The sequence below is a fragment of the Equus caballus genome, chromosome 20, assembly GCF_041296265.1.
Source record: "Equus caballus isolate H_3958 breed thoroughbred chromosome 20, TB-T2T, whole genome shotgun sequence".
Lineage (NCBI taxonomy): Eukaryota > Metazoa > Chordata > Mammalia > Perissodactyla > Equidae > Equus > Equus caballus.
In genome coordinates this window covers 67,482,575-67,497,126 of record NC_091703.1, presented here as the reverse complement: position 1 = coordinate 67,497,126, position 14,552 = coordinate 67,482,575, and the positions used below count along the sequence as shown (strand labels likewise).

Here is a 14,552-nt window from a genome sequence, read left to right as displayed (position 1 = left end):
TTTCTGAATATTACTGAGTCAAAAGAAAGAGTAGTCCTTCATTTCAGATGGATCTTTCTTGGAGATTTTCCCAAGCAATTAATTCTTCTCCTCTTTGACTTCCTTGCTCTCATCTCCTGAAAATCCCAAACTTCGATTTTTTTTTCAATCTCCAGCTATCATTTGATGACATATCAAGGGAAGCACATACATGTAGGTAACCTAAAGCTTTTTTGTTCAATAATTATTTTCCTTTCAAATCATTCTGTCCTAATGATCTGGACGCTTGTGCTGGTGATCCAGCTCTTCTACTGATAGTTGCTGCTCAGGGATTTCACCAGGATTGTTTACATCAGAGGCTTAAGGCAAAGGGCTGACTTTTCATAGCTCACCATAGCTTAGGTTAGTGGCTCTCAAGGTGCGTGACACTATCTATGATGTGTTAGGATGCCATTCGGATTCATCCAATGATTGCTGGAAAGAGAACGGATATTTGGGGAAGTTGCTAGATTCCTGCAAAGCATTGATTCCACACGACCTTGGGCATCAATGCAGATGAAGGGAACGAAGCCTTTGAAGGTGCTCCGTCTCTTGGAGAACACCATTCCCTCTCCTGGGGGAACAAGAGCAGCAGCAGGTGATGGCAACCATCCCAAAACTTCACTACTTTTCATCCCAGATTTAGGTTTAAGAATGTTCTCAGTGAGTCCTTTTAAAAAATTAATTAATTTCACTGGATGCTCAGTGTAATGTTGATCCATACCTCCTTCAAAGGAAGAAGGCTCCATCCACAAATTTACATCCCTCACCCAGGGCCACTGAACTTGGGATGGAGACTGCTGTAAGCCAGCACGCTAAACAGACACTGAGTTGAAGACGACACAGGTGGTAACTCATGTCCTGGGAAGGCACCTAATGACATGTCTCCAGTCTAAGTTTTAGCAGAAGGGGTGCTTGGCATTAAGGTTTCTAGGGGAATGACGAAAGGAAGAAAAGTGTCATAGGGAAGAAGAAACCCAGAGGGGTTTGCTCATCACAAGGTGCTCATGGCTTCCTTGTACCGTTTTCTCACTCTCCACCTCTCAGGGCTCCTCGTTCCCTCACACACCCGTGATCCCCAAATCTAGACCCCACATCTCCTGAACTAGAGACGAATGTTTCCAGTACCTCCTGATGGTCCCCAAGTGAATGAAATGTAGTATTTTAAGAACCAGCCCATCTTTCCTCTGAACCAGTCACATGTCCTCTGTTCCCAGTCCTGAGTAAATGCATCATAATCTGACTACACCCAGAAGTCCGAGGCACAGGCATCCTCACTTCAGGCTCTCACCTCAGACACCATGTCTTGTTGGCTTGGCCTCAGACAAGTTCACTAAGTTCAGCCTTCCTCTCCATCCTCTCTGCTCTGTTTAGTCCAGATGTTCATCCTGAGGCTCAGGACAGTGCAGCAGACTACATCCTCTCCTGTCCTCCATTGCTCCTGCTCCATTCCAGTTCTCCTCCAGAGAGTAATCACAATTTTCTTCCTCAAAGCCAGATTTGATGGGTTGTTGTTCTACTTAATGACTGCCCTTTGATCATAAAATTCAAATGACTTTATTTAGAAAACTAGATTCTTCTCTGACTGGTTCCAATCTTTCTTGAGTCTCTGTTCATCTACCCAACCCTCCTAAAATCCAACCAGACTAACCCAGAGCTTTGTGACTCTAGACTTATCTCAAATGTCCCCACCTCACTCCCCATGCAGAATTGGTCACTCACTCTGTTGTAACCCATTGTTCTTTTTACCCATTTCTAATACACCATTATGTTTATGCATCATATCACCTCTAATTCTACTTACTTTTGGTTGTCTCTCTTAAATGTAAGGAATTTGATCTTTTAATTCTGAAAATTATTTGGAATTTTACTTTACGTTAAAAACAGGAAAAGATAGAATAATCTAAATAAGATTAGGGAGGAGGCTAGGGCATAGAGCCTAGAACATAATAGGTACTAAAGAAATCCTTGTTTAGTGCATGGTTCAAGGCAAAATATGTGGCAAAGCGAAATATTAATAATGTATCACATGAGGTCTGAGGGCAGTGGCCTGATCAGCTCAGTGGATCTGAAATCCGGTCATAGGAAGCTGTTTGGACACATGAGTCCCTCTTTCTTTTGCCTCTAGAGATCGTTAGTGAATGACTCGGTCATTACTAAGTGGCTTTTTAATTAAAATATGTTAGTGCTGAGTAACTGGCTACATCCTGGCAGTAGTTCTCTCTGGTCCTATGATCCCATTCATTCCTAATGCTGGCTACAGACTCAGGTTATACTCTGAGTCTCTAATGTTGATGATATGCATGCTTTGGTATTAGGGAAGAGTATTGCTTGAATTACACAAATACTTGACTATCCCAGATTCAGAAAGGTAAGTGAAACTCAGCAAAAAATGAGCATGAGTGAAAAAAAGGGACAAAAGTTAGTAAATAATAATTTTACTTAGGTTTTTGAAGCTTGTGTTCTACTCTGATGAATTATACTGGCCTCTATATGTCGTCCAAATGAGTGAAAATTGGCACTGGAATTCCATACTACAAAAAGTAAAAGATTAATTGGAACCAGAATATTTTACCATCTCCATGGAGGCACCAAACTTATATACAAATTTATTAAAAAGCTTACTAGTAGTAGAGGAGAGCAAAATCTGGGTCTGTCATTCATTTCGCACAGTTGGTAGTTTCACCTGCACCTCTTCTGTTCCAGGCACTGATCACCTGTTCTGTTCCAGGTATTGGGGGAAAGTGAAAATCAAAACAAATCCCATTCTAAAGGAGCTTGTATGCTGATGACAGAGACCAGCAATGAAAAGGAGTCACAAATAGGCAAGAAAACATCAATTAGTGACAGACAGTGGAGAGACAACAGGACTGGGTTGCATGTGTGGAGTCACTGCTGACCCCCAGCCTGCACAGTCAGGTCCTGCAGATGTGTTGAGCATCTTCCGTGTGTGAGGTGCTGGGGTGTGCACTAGGAAACAGAAAGACCACCAACATGCAGACCTGTCCGTGTGGAGTTTTCAGTCCAGCAGAAATTAAATGTGTGTTTGGAAACCAACAGCCATCCCGGAGTGTGATGAATGCTGTCACAGACCCCTCCCTCTGAGCTGTGCTGGACCCCAGACCACAGAGGCAGGGACTACAAGGACTCCTGGAGAGTCAGTGACAGTTCCAGGAAGAGGGGACATGAGCTGAGATTTAAAACGAATAGGCATTAACCCAGGTGGTGAAGAGAAGTGGCAGAAGGAACATCACTTACAAAGGCACAGAGGTGCTGTGCATGGAAAGGATGAATGGCTCAGCATTGTTGGAGTGCAGAGTGTAATTGTGAGTGTGTATGCATGCATGTGTGTGTACACATGGGCATACAGGTACCCACATACACACTGCTGCCCGTGTGGACATCTGTAAGGGAAATTGGTGCAGAAAGAAGCCTAGAGATATAGGAAAGGCCAGAGATGTGTGAGAAGCCTGGGCGGGAAGGGAAGGACGTGGGTCTTTTAATTCTGAAAAGTGCTTGGAATTTTCCTTTAGGTTAACAACAGGAAAACATAGAATAATCCAAATGTTGCAGGTTTTACCTACTGAGAAGATGTCAAAATACTTGAGTTAAAGTGAAAAATAAAGTTTACAATTATTAAATCAAATTATCTTATATTTGAAATAAAATATTCTCAATTTGCTCTATTGTAGCAGCCTTAAAATTTGCTTCTACTTGTAGCACCATATAAGGTTATTTTTCTATCTCCACTGTATAAAAGTTTCCTTCATTAAAATTTAGGTTAATTTTTAAAATTTGAACTTTTCATGAGTAGGTTTGTAAAGCTTAAAGATTTCTTTATCATGGCTTGATAAAGGGGAGAGAAGAAAGGTTTGGATGAAGAATACTCTAAACCATCATTTGATAAATGTATAGGTTTTTATCCTTTTTATTTCATTTTTCTTTCTTTCTTTCTTTCTTTTTTTTTTTTTGCTGAGGAAGATTCTCGCTGAGCTAACACGGGTGCCAATTTTCCTCTATTTTGTATGTGGGTGGTTGCCACAGCATGGCCACTGATGAGTGGTATAGGTCAGTGCCCAGATCCAAACCTGGGCTGAAGTGGAGCATGTGAACTTAACCACCATGCCACCAGGATGGCCTGGGTTTTACCCTTCGGATTTACTTGACCTAGGATGCCACCCCCACCTGTTGCTGGTGAGGCCTTCCCCTTGGGAAGACCACCTCGGCACCCAGAACACACACGTGCTTCTGTACAAGAGCATGGAGGAGCTGGGCCTGCTTCCAACTGGCTCTCCAAGCTGGTTTCAGGCAAGACGCCTCACTAAATGGAGCAGGGCTTAGGATGAAAACAGAGTTAGGGCAAGTCACGTAAACCCAAGGAACTCTATAAACGGAGACCGCACAACACGGCAGTCCTGGTAAGATTTAGTAGAATTAACAAGATGCATCAGCTCTCAGCAGGAGTTGCCGGGGTCCCCCCGCCCCCCTGCCCGCTTCATCCACACAGCGCGAAGAGGGCTCCATGTGGGGGCGTCGGGGGCGTGTGCTGCTGGCTGTAGAGACAAGGGCCATGGTGCACGCGGGCAGAGGGACAGAGCGACAGAGCTGGCTCTGCACTACGCGTGGGGACCGCAGGCGGACGGCTTCCACTGTCACCTGGTCGGTGTCTTTAACACAAAGACGGGGGTTGTCCCGGAAGCAGAGCGAGCGTCAGAATCAAGGAGCCTGGAGCCGCCGGCTTCACCCAGGCTGACCGCTTTACGCTCCGCGGCTGGGACTTGGGAAAAACCACCTTCAGCTCCCACGTTACACTGACATCGCCGCCCTGTCTACAACCGCAGGTGGAGTGATTCACATTGTGGGAGAAGGGCTGCGCGTGCGCCCTGCGCAAAATTCTCCACCTGAGTTAACGAGAAAACCAATTGTAAAGAACCGTCAGGGCTGGGCTGGGGTCTTAGAGCACAGCGGGTGTACTCTGTGCGGGGCCTCGGCTCACACACACCTGGGAGGTGCTCAGGGAGTATCTGATGAGCGAAAGAACGAGTGCATCAATGAGCAGCTCAAGGTAGGAAGACATCACTCCGTCGGCAGAGAGGACTCCAGGCAGCGCCCGTCCTCACAGCAGCGGCCTCTGAACCCCCTGGATGCTTCCCCTTTGTATCCCGAGCCTGGAGCTGTCCGCAGCCTCCCTGGACTCAACAAGCAGACAAGCTCCGAACCTGGTCACCCCGCTCCCTCGCCGCGATCTCAGTCCTCGAGGGCCTCTCCCGCCGGCTGCAGCGCCCCTGAGCACACGTCCCCTGCCGCTCGGACCACGGGTCAGGCCCCAGGGAGCCAGGAAGAAGGTGCGCGCAGAAAGCCCGCCAACTCGCAACTGGTCAGCCCACAGGCCGCGTCACCACCATCGCGCAGCCAGAGGCAGGAGCGCCTCTGCACGACACTATGTTGCGCTGGGAGTTCTCTTTCTTCTAAGGTTGCATTTGATGTTGATTTGTACTTGATTTCAGCTGACTTTGAAAGATAACATTCAGGAGAGTCAGGGACTGGAGAGGAAACAGAGGGAGTCCTCCCTCCGGCCCGCACTCCTAGGGAGGCGCTGCCTCACTCCCGCCCGGCCTCGCGGGCCCGCCTGGCTGTTCCGCGGTGTTCTTCCTCGAGGACGACTGCCCAGGTTTTCCACAGTGCTGAGTCTCCTCAGCTAGTGGTCATGAAGCCAGGGCTGCAGGCCTGTCGCCCTCGCAGTCTCTTTCCTGTTCTCCATTTCGCAGTTACGTGCTCTGGGTTCACTGTGATTTACAGCCCGGAGGAAGCTCGTCCGCAGCATTTTCACTGAATCCAGCCTGTGATGTTGTGTGTCAAGCTGCCGTTTACAGCTTGGGAAATTCTTCTCTAATCTGCTTTGCAGAAGCACGATGCGTCTTCTCCCCTCAATTGTGAGTCCCGACATCTGCCCGTGCGGGAACGGGGGACCCGCCCGCCGCTTCGAGCCTCCGGCTTTGCAGGGTAACAACCGACATTCAATGCGTGATCAGGATCAGCAGTGACCTAGACTGAAAACAGTTTCCGGTAATCTTATTTGTGATTTTCATGAGAAACAGAAGACTTAAGTCTATTCTCTCATGTGCCTTCCTTACAGTATGAATCTCTAAAAATGACAAATTTACCTATTTCTCTTTCTTCTCCTGATTTCACCATTTTTCTCTTAAAACTTGCGATTTCAAGGCTTTTTGTTTTTTCTAGAGTCAGTCAGAGGTTGTAGACGAGAGCACGCTTTGGACATGCTTCCTGGGCAGGGCAACATCTAATTCGTGCTTAGGACTCCAGTCCCTGGCACAGAGCTGGGAGGTCAGAAGCACATCACATGCATTTGGGTTAAAATCACAGGGAGTTAAGGGACTAGGCCTAGAAGTTAGAAGAGGGAGCAGGCAGGAGCCAGGGAAATCTGCGGAAATCCACGGAATCAGAGACCAGCTGGGAAATCCAGGGCTGGGACACACAGGTCAGAGGAAGAGCTGGATCTGAATCAGAGAGGTGGTGGGGAGGCCGAGGGCAAACGAGAACCACAGACAGAACAAGGGCATCTGAAACGAGGCAGGAGGAGAGCAATCTGGAGCCATGGGGCAAGCAAGCCACAGACCACCTCAGCTCTGAGCAGAGATGCCCCCAGGCTCCCTGTGAGGCACAGGCCACCTCAGCTCTGAGCAGAGATGCCCCCAGGCTCCCTGTGAGGCACAGGCCACCTCAGCTCTGAGCAGAGATGCCCCCAGGCTCCCTGTGAGGCACAGGCCACCTCAGCTCTGAGCAGAGATGCCCCCAGGCTCCCTGTGAGGCACAGGCCACCTCAGCTCTGGGCAGAGATGCCCCCAGGCTCCCTGTGAGGCACAGGCCACCTCAGCTCTGGGCAGAGATGCCCCCAGGCTCCCTGTGAGGCACAGGCCACCTCAGCTCTGGGCAGAGATGCCCCCAGGCTCCCTGTGAGGCACAGGCCACCTCAGCTCTGGGCAGAGATGCCCCCAGGCTCCCTGTGAGGCACAGGCCACCTCAGCTCTGGGCAGAGATGCCCCCAGGCTCCCTGTGAGGCACAGACGGATTATACAGGATTTGCAGCTTTGATTGGACTCGATCCACATTGCTCCACTCCGACCCTCCCTTGGGTCGTGCTGCCTGGGTTTTGTTCAGGGCTCCACTGTGTTTTATACGAGGGACTTCAATTGTTTCCTACATGGCTTCAACCCTCTGTCTCCTCTGCTTCTGTTCCTTCTAAAGGCAGGTCCTCCATCTTGTTTTAATTTTGGCATCACATACACAATACTGCGAAAATTTCAATTTTAACACTGTGCAGTTAAGTAATTGGCCATCTTCTATCGTCAAGTATTTATTGATACCCCTTCACCCGATCCCACTGTATTAAGCCCTTCTGCTGAATCAGCATTGACTCTCTTAAGAAATCTCGGTCCAACTGATGCCTCATTTTTCTCCATCCACCCCCGCTCACTGTCCCTCCACTGCTCTGTTCTTCTTGCCCTTCCTCAGCCCCACAGGTGCGCCCTACCCAGGACCTTCATCCTGGAAGCTCCACCTGTGTGGAAAGCTCTTCGCCTATCACTGTGTGGCTTGTTGCCGCCCTTCACTGAAGTCTCTGCTGTGACACTCGAAGTCCCCCCCAGTCGACTTCTCCAAGTGTGCTACCCAAATGCTCCTTCATTTTCTGATCCTTTTTCCTGCTTTACTTTCATTTATAACGCTTAGTATATTGATTTGCTAATTTGCTTACTGTATGTCTTCCCCACAAAAATGTGAGTTCCACGAGGAGAGAGATTTTGCCTATTTTGCTCATTGCTGTATCCTCAGCTCCCAAAGAAGGTCTCGCCCACACCGTGTGCTGCGTAAACATTCTGAGTACATAAATCAGGGAGGGGACACACCATGAGGTAGCCAGTGCTGAGGGAAGTCAGAGGGAAGAGGCAGTTTATTCCAGGAAGAGGGAGGCGTTTGGCCCAGGTTTCAGATGGTGGAAACCATTTCAGCCTGGAAGGATAGTAAGGGAGGGGTCCTTCCTTCTGTTGCCACCCAGTGTGGACTCGATAATTTTCCAGCAAAGCTTTGATATCTACCACTCCTCCTCTTTCTCTCTTTTTCTCTCAGTTGAACATGCTTTTGTGGAGCTCAGAGGACACAGGAGAGCAGATCGTGTGGGCGTGTTGAGTTGGCTCCTGGAGAGCTCTAAGGATGTCCAAAACTGTGCAGAGCAATTCTGTGGTCCAGACTGGACCCCTGGCCAGACACCTGACACGTGGGATGTTCATGCCTTCCTCAACCATAGGCAGGGATGTGATCTTTCTCAGGCACAATTTTACTACCTTTAACTTGAACAACTCCTTCTTCTAATATCTGAACTGCTTTTCACAGGGCGCCTTACTGACTCTATTATCACCCTCAGTTAAGATTCAGTGTAGGTGTTAAATTACTCCTGCTTTTTCTTTTTTACTCAGGGCAGATTGATGAGGGTCATTAGTCTCCATGAATCATTTTAGAGTTTATTTGCATTTTCCTTGGTGAATGATGAGCAAAGAAAAATAATTGCAGTTTTCAATGTTCATTGGGATATTCTGAGAGCTTTCTGCAGTAAATTACAGGGATGCGGTAAGCATAAAGGAGCATCACTCACTCCCTGTATGTGATTTCTTGATATCTCCCACTCTGTCACTCCCTTTACAAACATGAGATTTGATGTCCTCGAATGGATTCCTATCCTTACACCCTGTTATCCTCTCCTACACTGTTCAACATCAGAGCTTCAAATGTGAAGACATAGTGTAATCTTCCATATCAAATTCATATAATTTTACACGCAAAACTTTCCACTTTGTGAGGACTGGTAAATGTGTTTCTGGCTGTTTTTTCCCCTCTCTACTAATAATGACAGATGGGAAATGGCAACAACATCGCTAATTCTTCAAGACCACATTATATAATGGACATAACGGGGAGTTATCTAGCATTTTAAAAAAGACCACTTGCACCCACATTAGAAAAAGAAAAACACAGAACACAGATTACTTATGTAATTGTTATTAGCTTTTCAACAGAACTCTTCACTTAACAAAGGGATTCACTACAGGTTTTCTTTAAATAGTAAGCTCCACTAGTGCATTTGAGATATAATTAGATCTCCCTAAATCTCATTTATACACATTTCAGGAACCGATTCGTTGTGCTAAGAAACAGCAAACCCAGCTTTACTTTTCCACCTGATACAAAAACAGCAAATATTCATATACTCTACTAGAAGGTGCCGCACACCCAGATGTTTAGGAAAACCTGGGTGTTTGACCATGTCTGTGAGCCCTCGTCCAGAAGCTCAGCACAATCCGTTTGTGGCTGGGAGTCGTCCTGGCACAGCAGGAGGGCAGAGGCGCAGATTCACTGGGACCCTCTTTATCTCGCTAAGACTGGTGATCACAGTTCCTTTACTGCTTGTGGGCAGGCAATTTTAGACACGGCCAGCTTCAACGACAATTTTGCAAATGATATACACCACTTTTATTAAATGAAAAGGTTTTCTATTTTCAATGTATTGAAAGTCTACATTAAAGGCCTAAAATGAATACTTTAAAACTAGTCTGGAAGGCGAGAAGTTATCCAGTTGAGAGGAAATGCACTCTAAACAGCATCGGCATTGTTCTTAAGGAGCTAGGATATGAAATGCTAAAATGTGCAACCTCAGACTAATGAAATCAAAACGAACCAGAACAAACCTTTCCACAATAGTCTAACCTGGAAACAAGAGAGCTCCTTCAACAGCACGATGCCACCTGAGCAACGGGAGCTGGACCAGAAGGCACATCTTTACACTGGACTATTTACCCACGGATCAGGCTGCTGACGCAAAGAACTTCTAATGGTCTGAATTGGTATACCTGATTGTGATAACTTTGTAGGTGGATTGTGTATGGAAAAAGAAACTGATGTCCTAAGAAGGAGGGCTGTAGGGGTCTCCAGGCATCCGGAACCACATGAAGCCTCAGGCCTTCCTGCTTCATGGAGGCAGCAAATGCACTCTAGACCTGTCAGTCTTGACTAAGAAGCAAGAGATGTGAGGCTGTGCAATGCCTTGAAGACAACCCAGCTTCTTAGTCAGCCAGGCCTGGGAGGGAATCCTGGCCCCGTCACACCCTTGGTGGGTGATCTGGCACCTTAACTAGCCATTCAGTAAAATGAGAGGAATACTTACACTGCAAGCTTTTTGTTTGTTTTAATAAGAAATCAATGAGTCATAGATAAGAGTTACTTAAAAAATGTGACCTCCCTTCCAGTTTTGAAGAATTTACAAAACATGGAAAAGTAGCACCAGCTTTGAATTTTCCTTGGCATTTGGGCACAGCTTCATATCATGTTCTGGAGAGTAAAGCAGAGCGAGCGACTCCGTCAGATCCAGAGCTATCCCTGCCCGAAGCTCCACTCAGCAGGTGCAGCCACCGAGAGAAGAGGTTACGAAGCCATGAGTTGGCTGATGAAACCAAGAGCTTACAAAGCACTTTAGCAAAAACTACAACAATAAAGATCAGTTAAATTAGTCACCCAAATAAGTGGTTGCTGTGAACACACGTTGCAGGTGAATGCATGCCATCAACTCACCGTCAGACGAGCACCTTTGTGTAGAAAGCTGCCACAAGTAATAGAGTTGTGCGAGAAAACTCTTGCAAAGATACTTGTTTTCTACTAGAAAAGTATGATATGTTCTCAAATGTAGCATTTTCAAACACTCCACAGTCCACGAGTACTTCTCTCTGACTATGAGGCCCCGTGACGTGTGGAAGAGCCAGTGATGAAAACACTTGTAGCTGCTCCACCTGGGCCCAGTTCTGAGCACTTGGATTCAACCCTCACAACTGTATGAAGTAGGCATATCATTGTCCACACAGGAGAGTGAGTCTCCAAAGTTACAGCTCATAAGGGGTACAAGTGGGATTTGCACTCATGGGCCTGGCTCCAGACTCCCCTCATGCTCTCATGTCTGCTCCTCTGTTTCTGTGGAGAGACAGCAAGAACCTGGCATGCAGTGTGAACTCCCAGCTCACACAGCTGACAAGAATAAAAGAACCCATTAACACAGGCACCCATTTGGGTTGTAGCCGAGGTGCGAGTTCTGGATCCCAGGAGCACTGGGCAGGGCAGCTCTGGATGAGAATGACAAGAGCATCATCCCGGTGGCGCTGGGGGCTGGAGATGCCTGGGGCCCAGGAGGTGAGCCGGACAGAGCCCAGAGCAGTGGCCAGCCCCTGAAATGCTGGTGCCCCCGAAGAACAGGTGGAAAGCATGTGTCAAACAGGGTCCTGGAAATTCATCCAGGGGCCAGTTTGCTGGCAGGTGCTCCCTGTGGGAAGCATGGTGCCTTTGACTTGCAGAGAAATAGAATTAGAGTTAGAATTCGGAACATCTTTTAAAATCTTACAAAAAACCAAATGGGACAGAAAAAATATACAATTAGGATGTATAATTTATATAAAATTCTAAATTTACTCCTCTGGTGTTTTAATTGTGACCAAAAGTGGCTTTACTGTAAATTTTATGAACATTTTAAAAGCCATTCCTGTTACTATTGAGACGGCAATTCTTTAGATAGGTTCCATCTTGGGAAATAAAAATACTGCTAGTCAGAAATGTGTTGTGTGGATTCTGTCTGACTGGAGGATAGACAGACTTGGAAATCGGGAAATTGGACTGTTTCAAACATACATGTTAAAAGATAATAAATAAGAGAGTCTCTAAATCATTAAGATTTCTCTTGGCTTCTTCCAATATCCTACAAATGATTGAACTTTTTTTTTTTGAACTTTTATGATATATTATGCTAACATTGCAAAAAGGAATTAAAATATGCATACTTTTCTAATTTATTAATCAATAAATAAGAAGAAAAATAAAGCCTATTCTTAATTTTTTTGTCCAAATAAAATAGTTTTTGGAGAAACTATTGGTGAAGAATAACAGCAGTAAAATCTTAGACCCAAAGTCTGCATATTTCTAGGCAAGTATTAAGAATACACTTTGGTTTAAAACATATACCTTGATGATTTTCCCTATAGCACAGAACTAGGAGAATAAGCAAACCCTCTTGCTATGGAAAGCCATAAACACCTCCTGAGGGCATCTTTCTGCAGCACCTACCACATCACTCAAAGCAAAGGGCTGATTTGCATAACGGGGCTGATTTCTACTTTGCTAAATCCAAAGGCATTCAAGACTGAGGGATGAAAGAAGACAGAGAAATGGCCAACACATGAAAAACTGTTCAATATCACTAATCATCAGGGAAATGCAAATCAAAACCACAATGAGATATCACCTCACACCTGTTAGAATGTTTATCATCAAAAAGACAAGAGTTAAATGTTAGTGAGGATGTGGAGAAAAGGGAACCCTTGTGCACTGTTGGTGGGAATGCAAACTGGTACAGCCACTATGGAAAACAGTACTGATGTTCCTCAAAAAATTAAAAATGGAGCTATCATATGATCTAGCTATCCCACCTCTGGATGTATATCCAAAGGAAATGAAAACAGGATCTCAAAGAGGTATCTGTACTCCCATGTTCATTGCAGCATCATTCACAACAGCCAAGCTGTGGAAACAACCTAAGTGCCCATGGATGGATGAACGGATAAAGAAAATGTGATATATACACACAATGGAATATTATTCAGCCATGAGAAAGAAGGAAATCTGCCATTTGAGACAACATGGACGGACCTTGAGGGCATTGTGCTAAGTGAGATAGTCAGACAGAGAAAGACAAACACTGTGTGATATCCCTAATATGTAGAATCTTTAAAAAAAACAACTCATAGAAACAGTACATTGGTGGTTGCCAGGGACAGGGGTGGGGCAATGAATGAAGGTAGTCAAAGGGTTCAAACTTCCAGTTATAAGATGAATACGTTCTGAGGATCTAATGCACAGCAGGGCGACTACAGGTAACAATGCTGTATTGGATACCTGACAGTTGCTAAGAGGGTAGATCTTAAAAGTTCTCATCATATACGCAAAAAATGGTAACTATGTGAGGTGATGGATGTGTTAACCTACCTTATTGTGGCGATCAATTTGCAACATATAAGTATGTCAAATCATCACATTGTTCAACTTAAACTTACACAATGTTACATGTCAATTATATTTCAATAAGGCTGGGGAAAAAAGACTGAGGGTGTGTGACAACACTGACATTTTTATCTACTCAAACGCACTCTGGTTACTCAACTCTGATCAATTGTTCACTGCTCATTTCAAAATCAAGAGAGTAATCTGCTTCCAACTTTATAATAACAAGGGGTTGTTTGGGTTCCTTTGCACTATTTAGAAACTCATTAGCAATGACTGAATTTACATTTCAGACATTTGGAGAATGTAATCCTAACCTTTTGGATTCTTGGCCTGGTCATGAGAGATACCTTTTTATGGGATTCCTAATACTTGATTTATTCTCGATATATATCATCGGTCATGGAGTAGATTCAGTTTTTCATGTTCCCAAGTCTAAAAATCAGATTTGTGTTTTCAATCTAAAATTCCTAGTTGTAGTTCTGTATGTGAACCCAGAAGCCAGTTGTGCCTGAGCCCGTGGGCTGGGATCATGTATTGTTGTCAAAGGGGCGCATGAGGTTAAAAGCCCACTTGCTGCCCCAATGGACACCTTGTAATGGGACAAATCCCCAACGTGCCCTTTTGTCTATTTGTTCTCTATCTTGGGTTCTAAAATACTAACCTTAACATAAGCCATACACCAAGTACAATGTGTATGGAAACAGATTGGGATAGATTTGTTCCAGGCTCAAAAATGCATTTTCCCTGACACATGGGACCGAGACTTGATGACTTCTGGGTAACTTCAAGCACAGACCAGCATCTGAGAGCACAGGTAGGAAGAGCAGCTGCCCTCTGCTCAGGGATATGGGCTGACATCTTGAGTTTCCACCTAAAGTAAGAATAACCTTCTGATATTAAATGCTCGTGGCAGCCCATAACCATCTCTGCTTTTGGGGCACACAGTCATCTTATCCCACCCCTTCTTTCTCTCTCTTCCTCTGTCATCCACCAGGTCTTACAGAAGTGAGTTGTTCCAGTTTATAGTTCATTCGGAGAGTTCTGAGACTGTCAAGTCTGATATTTTTGGACTGAGTGGGTCAAAGTGCATGTAAACGAGCCCAACTTTCAACCAGATGTGATTTGAGTGCACAGTGCTATAGTTTAGCAGTAATAGAAAGTGTAAGAGCTTCAAAGCCTCAGAATAATTCAGACTAAAATATCTTGGGGTCTTTTTCCATTTTAAAATGAATTGAGCAATTCTGTGTGGTTGAGGATTGACAGCATAATGAGATCAGAGCAAACTGCAGAATTTCTCATCAGGTAACTGCGTTAGTGGCAGAACTCAGTGCTGGCTTGTCGGTTGGAAGAGCATGAAGGAGCCTCTGTTTTCTTACGAGGTGCTATATTCCCAGAGTTCTTGGCCAATTATACTTAGCTACTCCCTA

General features: G+C 45.4%; 1 protein-coding gene across 14 annotated transcripts in view; it reads right to left on the bottom strand.

The window, feature by feature from the left end:
* Window positions 1-14,552, bottom strand: part of KCNQ5 (potassium voltage-gated channel subfamily Q member 5) — a 470,944-nt gene that overhangs the window by 149,503 nt on the left and 306,889 nt on the right. The window lies entirely within an intron of this gene.